At 41.5% G+C, this 7,666-nt stretch overlaps 1 long non-coding RNA gene across 1 annotated transcript; it reads left to right on the top strand.

The window, feature by feature from the left end:
- The first annotated feature begins 421 nt into the window (after positions 1-421).
- Positions 422-7,448, top strand: LOC118570538. The gene is made up of 3 exons (XR_004943202.1): positions 422-518; positions 2,677-2,820; positions 5,869-7,448. It is a non-coding gene; the product is annotated as an uncharacterized LOC118570538 (long non-coding RNA).
- The last annotated feature ends 218 nt before the right edge of the window (positions 7,449-7,666 follow it).

Genomic DNA, 7,666 nt, shown 5'->3' with positions numbered 1-7,666 from the left:
ACAACAGGAGGAACTGTATGAAAGGGTCGCAGCAGTGGGAAGGTTAAGAACCACTGAGCTGGAGCCTCCTTTGTTTAGCCAAGGTTGTGATTCTAGCTGTGATCCTGCTGTTTTCTCAGCCTGGCATTTTGGTGTTCCTAGTAATTCTGGGGGCTAACCAGCAACCTCTTAATAAATTCCTTTTCTGTTTTCATCAGAATACATCAATGTCTCTTATTTGTATTCCAACTATGATTTTGTGCTTATGCTTCCTATATATTTACTTGCATTTTAAATAATTGGTACAGAACCTCAAGCCTTAAATTCAAATTCCTGTAGTTGTCTGTATTATTTATTCTGCCCTTGCCTTTGACAACCTAGTTGCCTTTTTTTTTTTCTCACTTAATAATGGACTTCTGTGTTTTTTCTTTGTAGTAATTCCATCAACAAACATTTATTCTAATAACCACTGTACTGGGCTCAAGAGGGAAGGAAATCTGGCTACGGTAACACACACCTGTAACCCCAGCACTTGAGAGGTAAGGTCAACTCCTCAATCAGGAGTTCAAGGACAGCCTAGGCTGTGCGGAAAGTTTGAGGTCAGTCTGGGCTACTAGAGACTCTTTGTCATAATAAAACAAACGAAAATGAAACAAAAACAAAAGAAAAAAGAGTATGTGGCTCCTAGCAAGGAATTCAAATTCCAAAGGGGAAGAAAGAGAAAAAGAAAGACAGAAAGGAAGGAAGAAGAAGAAGGAGGAGGAGAAGAAGAAGAAGAAGAAGAAGAAGAAGAAGAAGAAGAAGAAGAAGAAGAAGAAGAAGAAGAAGAAGAAGAAGAAAAAGAAGAAGAAGAAAGAGAGAGGGAGAGAGAGGGAGGGAGGGAGAGAGAGAGAGAGAGAGAGAGAGAGAGAGAGAGAGAGAGAGTAGATTCAGGAGCAGATTGACTACAAGGCTTCATTTTTTTTTTCTGTTCATGAATAGAACAGAGCACAAAAGCTAAGGCCCCCAAGGAGCTAAAGCCTTACTCCAGGAGGGGACCTTAAGAGCTGAGAAGTAAGGCTGGCAGAAGGGCCCAGGCCATCATTGCTGTCAAGCCACACCAGTGTAGCCATCTGGCACATGGGAAAACTCTCTAAAGTGCGGTGGGCGTGTCTGCGGGTTGTGTTCCTCAGTCTTGTGAGATAACCGAATCATCCTGGGCTTGTTAAGTTTTAGTTCAAAGGGGTTTGAGTTCATCCTTTTAAACCCAGGTCCCAGGAGAAAACTGTGGCAGGAGATGAGCTTGGAAGCAAAACTCATGAAGGGTTAAGAAGTTTCGATTTTATCCTAAAGGCAAAAGGCTGCTATTCAAGGACTGAAGACAAGCAGTGACTATTTCGTATTCACATCTTAGAAAGTTCACAGGCAACAGTAACATGTTTGAGAAAACACATCTTGGCAATGGGAGATGCTAGGTTATTAGAAACACTATGCTGGGAAAGACTACAAATTCGAACTAACACTGTAGTCCAAAAAGCAGAGAAAGTCATCAAGATGGAGTTTAAATGCCATCAGTTTGGTGACAACATGCTGTGAGGTCCGGAGGAGTCTGGAGTAGGAAGTTGGCTCAGGGGCTTCTATGAAAGGCAAGAGATGGAGAAGTTCAAAACTCCCCAGCAAAGTGTTGGCTTTGGTTATGTTGCTATTGAACCAAAAATAATCCAAAGCCTTGTGAGAGCTTCTGTGCTTGAGTCCAGAACTCAGAACATGGGACTGTATAGAAGCTGTGGACTGTCTGTCAGAGGCAAGGGGAAGAAGCAGGGAGTGAACAGGAAGGCAGGCACTGGCGGCCCATCCAGGAAGGCCCTCCCCAAGGTGCAGTTCTTTTTGTCTGGACACTTAGGAAAAAGGATACTTGCTAGAACCAACAGACTGAGGTCTAAGGAAGGACCTAGACTTCTATATAAAAACTACTTTTTGTGGATAATAGCAGTATAGAACAGTAGTTCCTCCATTTGTCACATTTGCTACATGCTGGAATTGCCTGCTATATAAAAGCTCTTGAAAAATTCAAAGCCAACCCGGGCACAATGCACTACACTTATAATCACCTGGTCAAGACCATCCTGGACTACACAGCAAGGACCTATCTTGAAAACCCAAATAAAATAAAATAAAATAAAATAAATTCAATGTCCGTATGCTCTACATGTTATACCATTCCAATAAAGTAGCATTCCCGGGGTAGAGGGAGGGCCAGGTATCAATATTTTCTAAAGAACCTCAGTCTAATCCAATGTGTAAGAAAATTAGGAATCAGGGGTTGGGGATTTAGCTCAGTGGTAGAGCGCTTGGGTAGCAAGCACAAAGTCCTGGGTTCGATCCTCAGCTCTGAAATAAAAAAATAAAAAAATAAAAATTAGGAATCGCTGACACAGGTTGTTATTGGCTGGACTGGCCTAAGTGAAAATTTCTGACATAGCAGCTGAAAGTATAGTTCAAGGGTAGGCATGAAACCAGGCAAGGAGCAAAGCCCAGATCACAGCTGAAGAGACAGCATCAAGCTTCAGATCCTCAGAGAAGAGGGAGTAGGTAGATCTGACCTTTCTCAGAAGCAAGTCCCAGCTCAGAGCTGTAAGACTGTTACAAGGTTAACAATGTACTCCTGAATGGAAACAGTGTAAGTGTAAAGGACCCGGTCCTCTTATTTTTTTGCAGACTGACATCTGAAAGATTCAAAGAACATTTGAGATTGAACTGGGAGCAAACAGAGGGAGACTTGGAAGAGGATGAGTAAACCCTGGAGCACGTGATCGTCTAAGAGCATCAGAGGAAGAGATGCTGTTCCAGGGGAAAGGAAAGGTACATTAGAGGAAGAAAAGGCGAAATCAGTGAAGGCAAAATTGCAGGAGTCAATGGCTGAGAATTACAGGGAGGCACACTTAGTAGTGGCCATGCTGGAGAAAGAAATGGCAGGGTAGCTGAAAAATGTCAGTCGGACTTATCTCTTCATTCCTGTGGGGGGAAAAGTAGAGGGTGGGTGTCTTTTCTTCTGCAATCTGCTTGATAGTCACTATCTTAGTCTCATTTGATTGGTGCGTTATTGAGGGATGGAGAGGAACTGTTTGAAATTCAAAATGTGCTAACATCATCCGTTGTTCTCAAGTCCGCATTACACAGGCATGATCACGTTCCTAACAGAAGCATCCTGAAACAGGCCCCTAAAATAATCAAAAGGAACAGAATAAAGCCTTGCCTGGGAGTGCTGACTAAAAAAAAAAAAGTAAAATGCTTTGGAGAGGGGAAGGGTAAGAGGGTTGTGACTGAAGCATCCAATTAACCATCTCCCTCAGCAACGTGTCTCATTTCCATTCACTTTATTCCATTCTCACCCCCACTGGTCCATTCTCCAGTGCTCCGGAGTCCCTGCTCCTCTAGTCCATCTCTCACAGCAGTAGGGCTACTGCAGCTCTTTACTCTTTCTGTATCCCATTGGGGTCAGAAATCAACCAATACACTCCTGGCTTGGGCTCTGAGTAGAATGCCCTGGGTCTGTTTTCATGTTCTGTTGCTCTCGGGTTTTGTGACCTTGAGCAGAGAAGGTAAGCCCCCGTGTGCCTTAATTGTATCACCTGAAAAGGTGGCAGGAAGAACGCTTCCGTGATAGGAACATTACAAGAAAGAATAATCCATTCATCCATAGAAGGGCTGTGGGGGGAACAGCAGTGTGAAGCAATCTATCTCACGCAGATTTGGGCTTCTCTTCTATAACATGCCCAGGAAACACAGCTACCTAGATCGTTATGGAGATTAAATTAGAGAGTGCACCTGAAGTCCATCAGCCTCATGTATAGGCTATACTAAACAACAACAAATGGGAGCTGTTATAATTACAGAATCCCAAGTAAAACAGCCCTTTTCCCAGCCTAAACAAATAATTGCATATCCTGTGCTCTGCTCCTGACTCTAGTTTTACTGTAGACATCATTTCTCTATTTATTGTTTTTAGGTAGGTTCTTGCAATATAGCACAAGCTGATCCGAACGGATGGTAGTTCTCCTGCCTCAGCCTCTCCAGTGGAATGAGTATCTTGCTTCATTGACAGTTGCTCACATCTTTATATTCAGGTCCGTGGATGAGAATGTGGAAAAATTGTAGGCGGAAGTGTGAATTGTTTGGAAGAAATGGTAGTAAGCAGACTCTCCAAAGATAGGAGTTATATAAATTGGGACATATGTATATGACAGAATATTTCATATAATACATTCCATATTAGACACTGCCTGTATACATATATTATACTATATTAATATTGAAAGACCCCTAAAACAGACTATAAGTGAGTAGAACTATAAAGCAATGTAAATTTCTTTCTCACGAATGTAAATGTCTCCTTTTGTGTAAAATTAAAGATAGCTAGGACTTTATGCAGATTTATGCTTTTTTAAATTGGGAAGTATAATAAGCAATTGTGCATGTGGAGAAGGAGGTAAGGCAGGAGAGAAATACAGCTTCTTGCTTTCCCTTTGTAACATTCTGTGCCGAGTTCTATAATCTTCTAATCCATCTCTCTTTTTTTTTAATGGTGGTGGAAAGTGAGATCAAAGCCCACCTTTGTTTAGTTTATTTTTTATTCTTTCTATATTGGTGTAATATTCATTATTTAGTATTTTGGTGATGCTTGCGATTGAACCCAGGGTATTGTACACGATAGGTAAGTTCTCTACTATGGAGCCATATTGAGCCCTTTTGGCATATTTTTAAAAGTATTGTATAAATGGCCCATGTTAAGTGTTTTGAGATGACATTTTAAAAAGACATATTTCTTTTGAGAATCTTATACATCAGTTCTGTATTCACCTCATTTTCCTCCTCCTGCCGACTCCTACCATGTCCCCTCACCGCCTTTCAAATTCATGACCTCTTCTCCCTTAATTCTTCCTTAATCATTATTGTATATAACAATCATACACACACACACACACACACACACACACACACACACACACACACACACTATGAGGGCTATTCTTAGTTGTAAACTTGACTATATTTGGAATTAACTAAAACCCCAGCAGCTGGGTGGGTACTCCTGGGAGGGACTTTTCACTTCAAATGATTTAATTAAGAAAAAGACCTACTTTTAACCTGGTAGGAAGATACACCTTTGGTTCATATTTTTTGAGGCAGAAAGATCCACCTCTCATCTGGGCCACACCTTCTGCCTATGGAAAGGACATGGGAGAAGAAAGCTTGCTCTCTTGGTCTGCTTGCTCTCACTCTGAGTGGCAGGCCAATTCCTTCACTGGCATTAGAACCTACTTCTTCAGGATTCTGGAGTATACCAAAGACTAGCAGAGACATCCAGCCTCATGGACTGCACAGTGACTGGATTCTTGGGCTTTCTGTTGGTAGACAGCCATTGTTAGACTAGCTGGACCACAGCCTGTAAGCCATTCTAATAAATACTATATATATATATATATATATATATATATATATATATATATATATATATATATATTATATATATAATATATATATAATGCCATATAAAACACACACACATATACATACACACACACATACACACACACACATACACACACATATTCTATAAGTTCTGCTCCTCTAGAGTATCCTGACTAATACAGCTTTTGGTACCAGAAATGGCTCTAGAACACCGGAAGTATAAAAATGAATTGTTTAAGTATCTGGACTAGACTTTCTAATTTGCTAACACCTACAGTTACTGAAACCTCTCCTAGAAGCTTGGAGAATACTGAAAGCCCATGGTGTGAACTATTTTCCAGCCTTAAGGCGACAAATGCATGTGATTATTCTGATTCTCCAGTTGTGAGAAGCAATAGATTCGGTGACTCTGTACACAAAACTTTTGACCGTTTGTAGGAGAACAAGGAGACTGAAGATGCTGCTTGGTTGCTCCTGCATCTCTGGATAAACTGACAAAGGAAAAGAATGAGGTCCGTGATAAAATGAACCAGCTCCTAGCATCTCAGAATATGATGAAGGACAACAATGAACTCAGTGATAAAACTGACCAGCTCCAGATGCACACAAATAATCTAATGGTTTATAAGTGTGCCCTGGAAGAGACTCTTCTCTCCAGCAGCCACAGAGCTCACGTTGCAGAAAATCAAACCAAAGCCCGCATTATTAGATTGGCTGAACTACAGCAAAAATTCAAGTCCCAGCCACGGAGGGTGTCAGAAGCTAAAGTCAGGGCATTACTTGGTAAAGAATGGGATCCTGTAACTTGGGATAGACGTGTGGGAGGACCCCACTGAAGCTGAGAACTTTGAACCCTCAGATTCCTAAGGATTTATCTCACCTGAGGAGGTTGTCTCTCCATCTTCAGCAGAAGATGTACTCCCACCCCCTGAAATGGTGCCTCTTTTGCCTTTGATGAAATGAATCCTTCATTGTCTGCCAAACAGCTGGTTAGCTCCTCTGAAGGAGATGCCAGACAAGACAGTACTCACATCCCTCAGGGCCCACCAATAGTTAGTTACCTTTAGACCTTAAGGCTTTAGACTTAAGGCCAGGAAGGCTCCTAGAGGGGAGATAGAAAGTGTAGTCCATGAGGAGGTACACTACACTACTACAGAGCTTAATGAGTTTGCTAATTCATTCAAGTAGAAGTCTGGGGAATATGTGTGGGAATGGATTTAAAGGGTGTGAGATAACGGTAGAAGGAACATAAGACTGGATGAGGCTGAGTCTATCGATATGATCCTATTCAGTGGAGATTCTAGGTTTAATATGGAAGCTTCCACAGTTAAAAAAAAAAAAAAATGCCAGAAATTTGTTTGAATGGCTGGCTGAAGCATTTGCCAAAAAGATAACTACTGAAAAGGAGTTGGAGATGCCTGATATCCCTTAGCTTAGTGCTAATCAAGGGATTTTAAGGCTCAGGGAAATTGCAATGCTAGAGTGGGTGTGCTGTGTAAAAGCTAACCCTCCACAATGGAAAGGCCCAGAAGACGTGCCCTTCACTAATCACTAATCGTATAAGACCCAAAATGGTGAAAGGGTCACCAGCACATTTGAAGGGCTTTGTTGTCACCCTTTTCCTTGTGCCAGACCTCAGGGTTGGAGACGCTGTTGCTCAGTTGGATGGATTAAATGCAATGGGTTTAATTGGGCCCCAAGGTAGCAGGGGCCAGGTGGTAGCATTGAATGACCAAAGGCAAAGGCCAGGTGAGCGTAGTTATCATAGTGTGCAGCATAGACAATGCAATGTCCGTGGTGGGCTGACCTGTTATTGGTCAGCACATGTAAAATGGTTTTTATGGTGGCGTGACTTGTATGGACCTTTGGTACTAGCTAGCCAATCATGTTTCCAGGCATGAAATAAATAAGAAGCCAGTAAGCAGCACCCCTCCATGGCCTCTGCACTAGTTCTTGCCTCCATGTTCCTGTCCTGTTTCAGTTTTTGTCCTGACTTTACTCAATGATGAACAGTGATGTGGAAGCATAAGCCAAATAAACCCTTTCTTCCTCAAGTTGCATTAGTCATGGTGTTTGATTACAATAGTGACCCTAACTAAGACATTATCTATAAAACCAACTGAAAGTGGCATTTTAATAGTTGTGGAACACTCTACAAGATGATACATGTGATTTATGATCCCTTTGCAGATTATTTAAATGTATAATGTTTTGGTGATTATAATACTGAAATGAA

This window comes from Onychomys torridus, chromosome 19, assembly GCF_903995425.1.
Source record: "Onychomys torridus chromosome 19, mOncTor1.1, whole genome shotgun sequence".
Classification (NCBI taxonomy): Eukaryota; Metazoa; Chordata; class Mammalia; order Rodentia; family Cricetidae; genus Onychomys; species Onychomys torridus.
Note: the sequence above shows the minus strand (reverse complement) of the source record. Positions and strands in the feature narration are given on the sequence as shown.